The sequence below is a fragment of the Danio rerio genome, chromosome 24 (genome assembly GCF_049306965.1).
Source record: "Danio rerio strain Tuebingen ecotype United States chromosome 24, GRCz12tu, whole genome shotgun sequence".
Taxonomy (NCBI): domain Eukaryota; kingdom Metazoa; phylum Chordata; class Actinopteri; order Cypriniformes; family Danionidae; genus Danio; species Danio rerio.
This window is the reverse complement of record NC_133199.1, coordinates 16,374,360-16,382,771: the sequence shown is the minus strand read 5'-3', so window position 1 is coordinate 16,382,771 and position 8,412 is coordinate 16,374,360. Positions and strand designations below refer to the sequence as shown.

General features: G+C 37.3%; 1 long non-coding RNA gene across 1 annotated transcript; it reads right to left on the bottom strand.

The window, feature by feature from the left end:
- Positions 1–491: 491 nt before the first annotated feature.
- LOC137489284 (uncharacterized) lies at positions 492–3,340 on the bottom strand. The gene is made up of 4 exons (XR_011008690.2): positions 3,228–3,340; positions 2,400–2,516; positions 1,815–2,308; positions 492–1,486 (listed from the first exon to the last, which is right to left on the bottom strand). It is a non-coding gene; the product is annotated as an uncharacterized lncRNA (long non-coding RNA).
- Positions 3,341–8,412: the final 5,072 nt, after the last annotated feature.

Below are 8,412 nucleotides of genomic sequence, written 5' to 3'. Positions count from 1 at the left end.
TTACTTTATATTAACACATGATTATGAGTTGTTTCTTAAGTTGTGTAAATTTCTGAACTTTTTATTCAGAAATCTTAAAAAATTCTGAATAAAAAATCATTTTTTGCTGGACGGAAAACCTTAACAGTCAAAAACTCAGTAGCACTCAGAATGCAGACAGAACATTATAATTCAGAAGTGGTGATATGTAATTGAAAATAAATAAATATAATATTCTAGAAAATAAAATTTAAGCTACACTGTTAGACATTTCAAAGGGTTTTTACAGTAACTTACTGGCAACACTGTTGCCAGTAAGTTACTGTATTTTAGATTTACAAATCCGTTTACAGCATGTTACCGTAGTGTCTGAAAATGGTTAACTACTGTAAAAACCTAAGTTAACAGTTAGCTACTGTAAACCTTTTAATTTTGTCCTAAATATTTTATAATATAATTTTATTAATATTATTTTAATACTATAGACCTAAAAAAGACACAATTACAAAATATTAACAAAATAAACACTCTTTATTTAAAACATTGGAGATGCTTAAAACAAGCTTAAAAATGTGTAAAAACATTACATTTCAATCATTCAAAATATTTTACTTTAAGAAAAAAAACATTGAAAATGACAAAGCACATTAACATACATGTACAAAACTAATTTAAGTGTCTGACCTGCATATTGTTGAGAAAAAAAAAACAATTGTACTAAGTACTACTGACATTAAACCAGACACAATTACAAAATATTCCATTCTTTAAAACATTAATAATGCTTAAAGCATTTAAGGAAAATGTGTGAAAATTACATTAAGCAATAAAATCAACACATTAAAAATAAATAAATCACACAAAGCACTAGAACATACATGTACAATAAAAATTTAAACTTCTGAATTGCATATTGTTGGAAAAATAAATATTTGTAACTATTAGCCGACTCAGAAACAACCCAACTTTAAAATATTACTAGTTCTGGTGTCAAATGCTCAACAAGGTCTGAATTCACATGTTCAAATGCAATTCATCTTTATTTCTATTGCACTTTTACAATGTAGATCAATGATGTCAAAGCAGCTTAACATAGAAGTTCTTATAAATTGAAGCTGCTTCAGTCCAGTTTTCAGAATTGAAGCAGTAAATGTCACTGCTGAAAGTCCAAACACTGAAGAGCAAATCCACCGATCCACCAATCGTAGCCAAGCGATCCAGTGGCGACAGTGGCATGGAACAAACTTCACCAACTGACGAAAGTGTAGAATAAAATCCCTTGAGAGATACCAGACTCAGTTGGGCACGACCAGTTCTCCTCTGGCCAAACTTGTGCAAGGCCGCAGTCTAGGCACCAGAGGCTTGAAAGTTCACCAGCGGGTGGTCAGGCTGGCCCATTGGATCAATGCGGAAACTCATTGATCACGTGTGTCTTTTAGGATTCACTCCTCCATGACCACCACAGCATCTGGTCAGGATTTGGCCCAGTCCAGGATTATGAAGAACTCTGGATAAGGACAAACAGACTAACATAAGCATAGAAGAAGCTTGTTTAAAAAAACAAATCATATACTGGTTAATTATTTTGAAGCATGGCAGCTAGGTTGGGGTAGTTTTCAGCTGGTACTGAGCAACTGGCTCCTGCTCACTACCATGTTTAAAAGATAACTAACCAGAATGTCCTGTTTATTTTTTTCCCTAACAAGGTTTTACAAAAACATTGTAGCATTTGTGATGGGTTGATTCACTGCAGGACAGATTAGACTATTTGTTTTATGTATTCCTAATAAACTAAAACTGACTGAATACTGATACAACTATTGAGAGTGTCTCACCTAATCCAAGTTCTCAGTTAGCTGGTGAAAGAAGGATAACACACTGTTGTTCATGGTTGTCATTCTCTTCACTACTTCTCCTGCTATCTTCTGGCTCACTCTGGTTGTTGCTGTGCATTTTGTTTCATCCTCTGGAATTATTTATACAAAAAATTGTATTATTTTATTTATTACAAAATATTTAGGCAACATGAAATGGGGAAAAAGACATTTAATACATAGACAAATGCATGTATCCCAAATCTAATTATTGTATTTTGAAATGTCTGACCCATGACAGACCTCAATCTGCTCAAAAATTTTATAAACAAAGATGAAAAAAAACCCTACTAAATGGTTTAATAAAAAAGGGAAAACGATTTTTTTATTTAGCTAGCAACTAAACATGTGACACATTTTGTATTAAAAGTAACGTTACTATATTGAGAAACAAATAGATGTACAGTACTTTCTGTTGTATGAGGTCCAGTTTGCACAGGCAGGCTCCCAGTATTCTATATTGAGACCATAAAAAAGCCAAAAATACAGATAAGAATACCTTGCTACAATCCACAACCTCCACACAACTTTTTTTTGTTTGTTTACCTTGGTTGCTTACTGGTCTTGCTTATTTTTTAAGCATAAGGCTGTGCTGATCAAGATGTTCCTCCGAAATGCTGTTTGTTTCTTCAGACAAAACCTGCTGCTGTGCCAGTGCCATATCTAAACAGAAAAAAATATAATGGTAACAATTATGTTAAACCAAATGTCAAGAGTTGTGATAAAAAAATAATTAGCAAACAATAAATAGCAAAAAGGTGGTTATTAGCATAATGCATAGAGGTAAAATTGGTTTTATATTAGCAGATTCAGACTTCCCCCTTAATAATTTAATTTCATAAAAGTATTATTTGCAAACTCTAAATAGCGAAATCATTTTAGCAGCTAATGACTATCAAAGTACAACATGCTCACGGTCAAATAAACAGTGTTAATGTTGATTTCAAGTCATACTGGCACTCTAATTCTGATCGAATATTCAAAGTAACATGGTAAACAGTATAGAGACTTCTAAATGAACGAATGTGCGAATATAAAACCAACTTTACCTCTATGCATATTGTATAGATTTACGTTAACGTTCTTATAGGTTACGTCGCGATGTTATTTTCTCAAGCTAACGTTATACGTTACTCTAAACCAGAGAAAAATAAGTTCACAACATCTAATATATATAGTATAAATCAATATAAGTTAAACGTTGCACGTTAAAATGAGTTTGAGTCCAATTCAGTATAAACTTAGCTCAGTTTAGCTAACAGTTAACATTACCATTTTAAGATCGCTTCAGCCAATGTTGCCGAGCAAACAAATGCTAATAGAGGTGCTCAAATCAATGTCGAGTGTTGTCAGCACAGACAGACGCGCTTTTACCTGGATTATTTGTTGGTCTTTCATTCATATTCTTCTGGGGGAAAACACTCTCTGCCGGACCGTTGTCTCGTGCTAAGTGTCCTCCAAAACTGTCTGCATACCTCTGGTTCCCTCCTAAACCAAATCCCGCTGCAACACTGGTTCCTATGTAAATAAATAAAAAGATATGACGAGAACAATGGCTAATAGTCATAAACAGTCTTATTTAAAGTAATAGTAGTGTTAATGTAATAAATTAAATAAAGGTAACATCTTAATAGATGATATATTTCTCAAATGGGCGAAATAACGCCAAGCCAGAGAAAATATTAATAGCCAACTTTATACTTTACTTTGTTCTTTTCTCGTCCACAAAACATTCTGTAAAATGAAACACTGCCTCAGCTTACCAGAGTAAAGTTTGTTAAATCCAGTATGTTCTTCAGGCACACTAATAAATTGTCCTCCAGAATTGCTCCAGGGTCCTTAGGCAAAATGTGGTGCAGAGTAGTCGAATCGCCGCAAGGTGGCGTTGAAGCAGTTGTGGAAAATACAGTATAATACACGAATTTTTACAAATACAGTACATCGCTGTATATGTTGTTCGACGTCACACTAAATTCCCATAATGCAACGGTAAATACAGTTATTTACCGTAAAAGGAATTTGCAGTATTACACTGGGTGAAATACAGTAAATAACTGTGTAATTTACAGAAATGTCTAACAGTGTAGAAGCTAAAGTTCATTAAAGGGCCATGAAACCCCCCACTCTCTGTTCAGGTCTACCTCCGAATTTTTTCAAAAGATGCATCATAATGGGCGTGGAGCTCCGCGATCAAAGGGCAGGAATGGGCGAGGCCAGCAGAGCAGAAGGAGGGGAGCTCACAAAATGAGACACAAACCGTGAGGAGACAGTTTTTAAAGTTAACTGTTTAAAGTTAAAATGCAAAGAAATAAACAGTAATTTAATGCCCTGCTACATTTGTTATTCGTAATTTTATACACACAACCACAATTTATACAATTATAAAGATAACCGTGTTTATATAAACACTAAATGAGGACTTTTCCCTCAATCCCCGGGTCTGAATGAAGACTCAGTGCAGCAGGTCTCTTTCCCTGCCTATTTTAACCATCAGCCCTGCTGGTAATCTAGAGGATTTAGGCAAAAACAGCAGCACTGTGATGTGTCTAAATGTGAACGAACTCCTAATAAAAGACAACGTCTGCCATTCTCAAATTCTCCTTCTGCTCTCTCGACAAAAATGCTTGCAGCACACAAACAGTATTGCTGTATGGGCCCTGACAGCATCGCAGGGAAAAGCATGCAACAAACCCCGTGGATCATTGAAACAAACACATACGACCCTTCATGAACGACTAAATACTGTATGCCGTGGGTCCGTAGAAGAGGTTTCACCCAGTCATTAAGGTAGGATCTCACAGCTAGGCACTAGCAGGTTTGCCTTGTTTTCGGAAAGCACGAGCAGTCATGAATAATTAAGAAGCAGGCTCTTCTCATAGGATAGGAAAACTCTGCTAAGAATAATGAGAAACCGGCGCGTCATCTTTGCACTTGCAGTTTTGTGCTATGTCACCGATTTTGATAAAACCCCAAAAATCATTTTAAACCCGGAAGCTGAAATTAGCTGACTAAAGCTCAAAATTATCCAGTTTTCCCCACAATTAAAGCTGTCTTAACTGATGCTTAACACACACAAATCTGTTAAAATCTCAAAAAAAGTACTCAAGGGTTTTGTGAACCTTTAACAATCTATAATGTTGGCTTGAGAAAGACAACAGTGTTCTGTAGGGTTGCTAGTAGATGTTGCTAATGTGTTACTAAGTCATTTCTAACGTGTTCTGAGCTTTGGTTTGCTAGGGTACTTTCGTGTGTTATTAGGCAACACTCATTTACATGTTTTATTAAATATTAATAAGCTTAGTAAGCGTTCTCATCAGTATTTTAAATGCCTCAGTATTGTTTAACACTATAATGTGCTTCATGTTTTTTTCAGAGACCCTCCTTCACCCCAGCTACACCTGTATTAAAATAAGCTACAGGGATTACACACATAGTGTTTTTGTAGCAGTAGTGTGTTATATTGTCAGACTACATGTCTGTGAATACTGTATACTGTCAGTAGCAAGTCACAGTACTTGTTCTGCCATTATGATCAAATACATAGCAGATCTACTGGAGGTCAACAGGACCAGACACATCAACATTGCAATATATATACAGTGCATCCAAAAAGTATTCATAGCGCTTCACTTTTCCCACATTTTTTTTATGTTACATGTATGTACTGACAGCCTTTGCTGTGAAGCTCTAAATTGAGTTCAGGTACTTTCTGTTTTCACTGATCATTGTTGAGAAGTTTCAGCAGCTTAAATGTAATTCACCTGTGGTAAATTAAGTTGATTGGACATGATATAAAAAGGAATACACCTGTCAAAATTAGGTCCCAGGGTTGACAGTGCATGCCAAAGCACAAACCAAGCATGAAGACAAGGTAATTGTTTGTAGACCACAGAGACAGGATTGTCTTGAGGCACAAGGCTGGAGTTGGTTACAGAAAAATTTCTGCTGCTCTTAAAGTTTCAGTGAGCTCAGTGGTCTCCATCATCCCTAAGTGGATGTTTGGAACCACCAGGACTCTTCCTAGAGCTGGGCGGCTATATAAGCTGAGTGATTGGCAGAAAATGGACTTAGGGAGGTGATCAATAACCTGATGGTCACTCTTTCTGAGCTCCACCGTTCTTCTGTGGAGAGAGGAGAACCTTACAGAAGAACAACCATCTGTGCAGCAATCCCCCAATCAGGCCTGTATGGTAGAGTGACCAGACGGAAGCCACTTCACGGCTGGAATTTGCCAAAAGGCATCTGAAGGATTCTCAGATGATAAGAAAAAAAAATTTACTGGTCTGATGAGACTAAAATTTTACTTTTTGGAGTGAATGCCAGGTGTTACGTATTAGAAGGCTAATACCATCCCTACAGTGTAGCATGGTGGTGGCAGCATGATGCTGGAGGATGTCTCTAATCAGCAGGAACTGGAAGACTAGTCAGGATAGAGGGAAAGATGAATGTATCAATGTACAGACACATTCTGAATGAAAACCTGCTTCAGAGTACTCTTGACCTCGGACTGTTCATATTCCAGCAGGACAATGATGCAAAGCACACTGCCAAAATTTCAATGAAGAGTGGCTTCACAACAACTCTGTGAATGTCCTTGAGTGGCCCAGCCAGAGTCCAGATCTGAATCCAATTAAACATCCTCTGGAGAGATCTGAAAATGGCTGTACACTGTCGCTTCCCATCCAACCTGATAGAACTTGAGAGGGACTGCAAAGAGGAATGAGCTAAAATTCCCAAAGACAGGTGTGCCAAGCGTGTGGCATCTATTACAAAAAATATTTAAGGCTGAATATGCTGCCAAAAGTGCAACAACAAAGTATTGAGCAAAGGCTGTGCATACTTATTTACATGTGATTTTTCAGGTTTTCTATTTTCAATAAATTTTCAATAAATTTGCAAAAATCTTTTTTCACATTGTCATTATGGGATATTGTGTGTTGAATGTTGAGGAAATAAATTAATCCATTTTGGAATAAGGCTGTAACAATAAACAAATGTGGAAAAAGTGAAGTGCTATGAATACTTTCCAGATGTACTGTATACTATACTAAATCTCTTCAAGAGTTGTCATGACAGAAATATAAAAACAAAAGATTTAAACAAATGCAGTTTATATATACATACAAATAAACCATTTCACTTAAAAAAGTCAAGTTTATTTCAATTTAATTAATCTTTATTTCTGTAGCCCTTTTACATTGTAGATTATCAAAGCAACTTAACATAGAAGTTATAGTAAACTGAAACTGTGTCAGTCCAGTTTTGAGAGTTGAACTTCAGTTTAGTTCAGTTCAGTGTGGTTTAATTTTCACTGCTGAGTTCAAACACTGAAGAACAAATACATCGATGCGCAGTGGCCAGTGGCGAACAACAAAACTGACCAATTGATTAAAGGGAAAGAAAAAAAACTTTGAGAGAAAGCAGGCTCAGTTAGGTGCGACCATTTCTCTTCTGGCCAAACTTCTTGAGCAGAGCTGCAGTCTAGGCACTGGAGGCTGGAGAATGCTGGAGATCCATCGTGGAGAACTTCAGGTGTGAGTAGGTCACTGGTAGGTGTTCAGGCTGGCCCACAGGATCAATCAATGCAGAGGCTCGCCTGTTACTGGGGTCTTTCAGGAATCAGTCTCATAATCTCCACTCCTTCATGACTGCCACAGCATCTGTGCAGGATACGGCATGGTCCAGGATCATGGATACCTCTAGAAGTCCTCTATAGTTGGCATAATCTCTTTGTGTGTGTTGTCCTTGAGGTCCTTGATGGTTGGCATTAGGGTTGGGTTGATAGACGATGCCATCGTCCATCGTAGATGGCCAATAGATGTCATGATGCTGAGCCTGCATCGCGATCCCTTGCCCCGCCCCCTCCGCAAACCTGCTCGAGAAAAATACACACTCAGACCCCGTTTACTCTAATACAGCTTGGTTTTAAAATGGCATTTTAGAACTAAAATGATCCACATCCACACTTTCATCTTGCATTTCTGGACAGCCCTCTGTCCAAACGCACATCACGTGACCACACACACACACACACACACACACACACACACACACACACACACACACACACAAACACACTGTCATGCGCTCGTCTGAGCTCCAGCCCTGGCAGTGAGAGTAATCTATCAGGTAACGTGTGACAGTGTCAGTACACTGCTTCAATCTATCGCTTTCACTCTTGTACTTTATAATTTTAGCAAAAACCTCAGATACTGTTGGATGGTGCCTGTTGTTTGTGCACCTTTCTTATCAACCAAGTTTGTCGACGTCATTACGGCCCAGACCACTCTACCTATTCATGCCAGAGTCCCGCGGAAAAAGTAATTGACAGGTGGTAATTTGTGTGTAACTTATCTTTATTTATTTATAATTGGGTTATGGGTAAAACAAAGACCATGCGGGTCAGGTAGTTGAAACGGTAGGCTACAAATAATTCATTCGTTACAAAAATACAGCAAATTGTATTTCAAAATCTTTAATGTATTCTTCAACATTAATGGCGCTATCACAGAAGTGCAAGTTACCTTTGCCAAGGGCACTGACAAAACCCCATACCAAG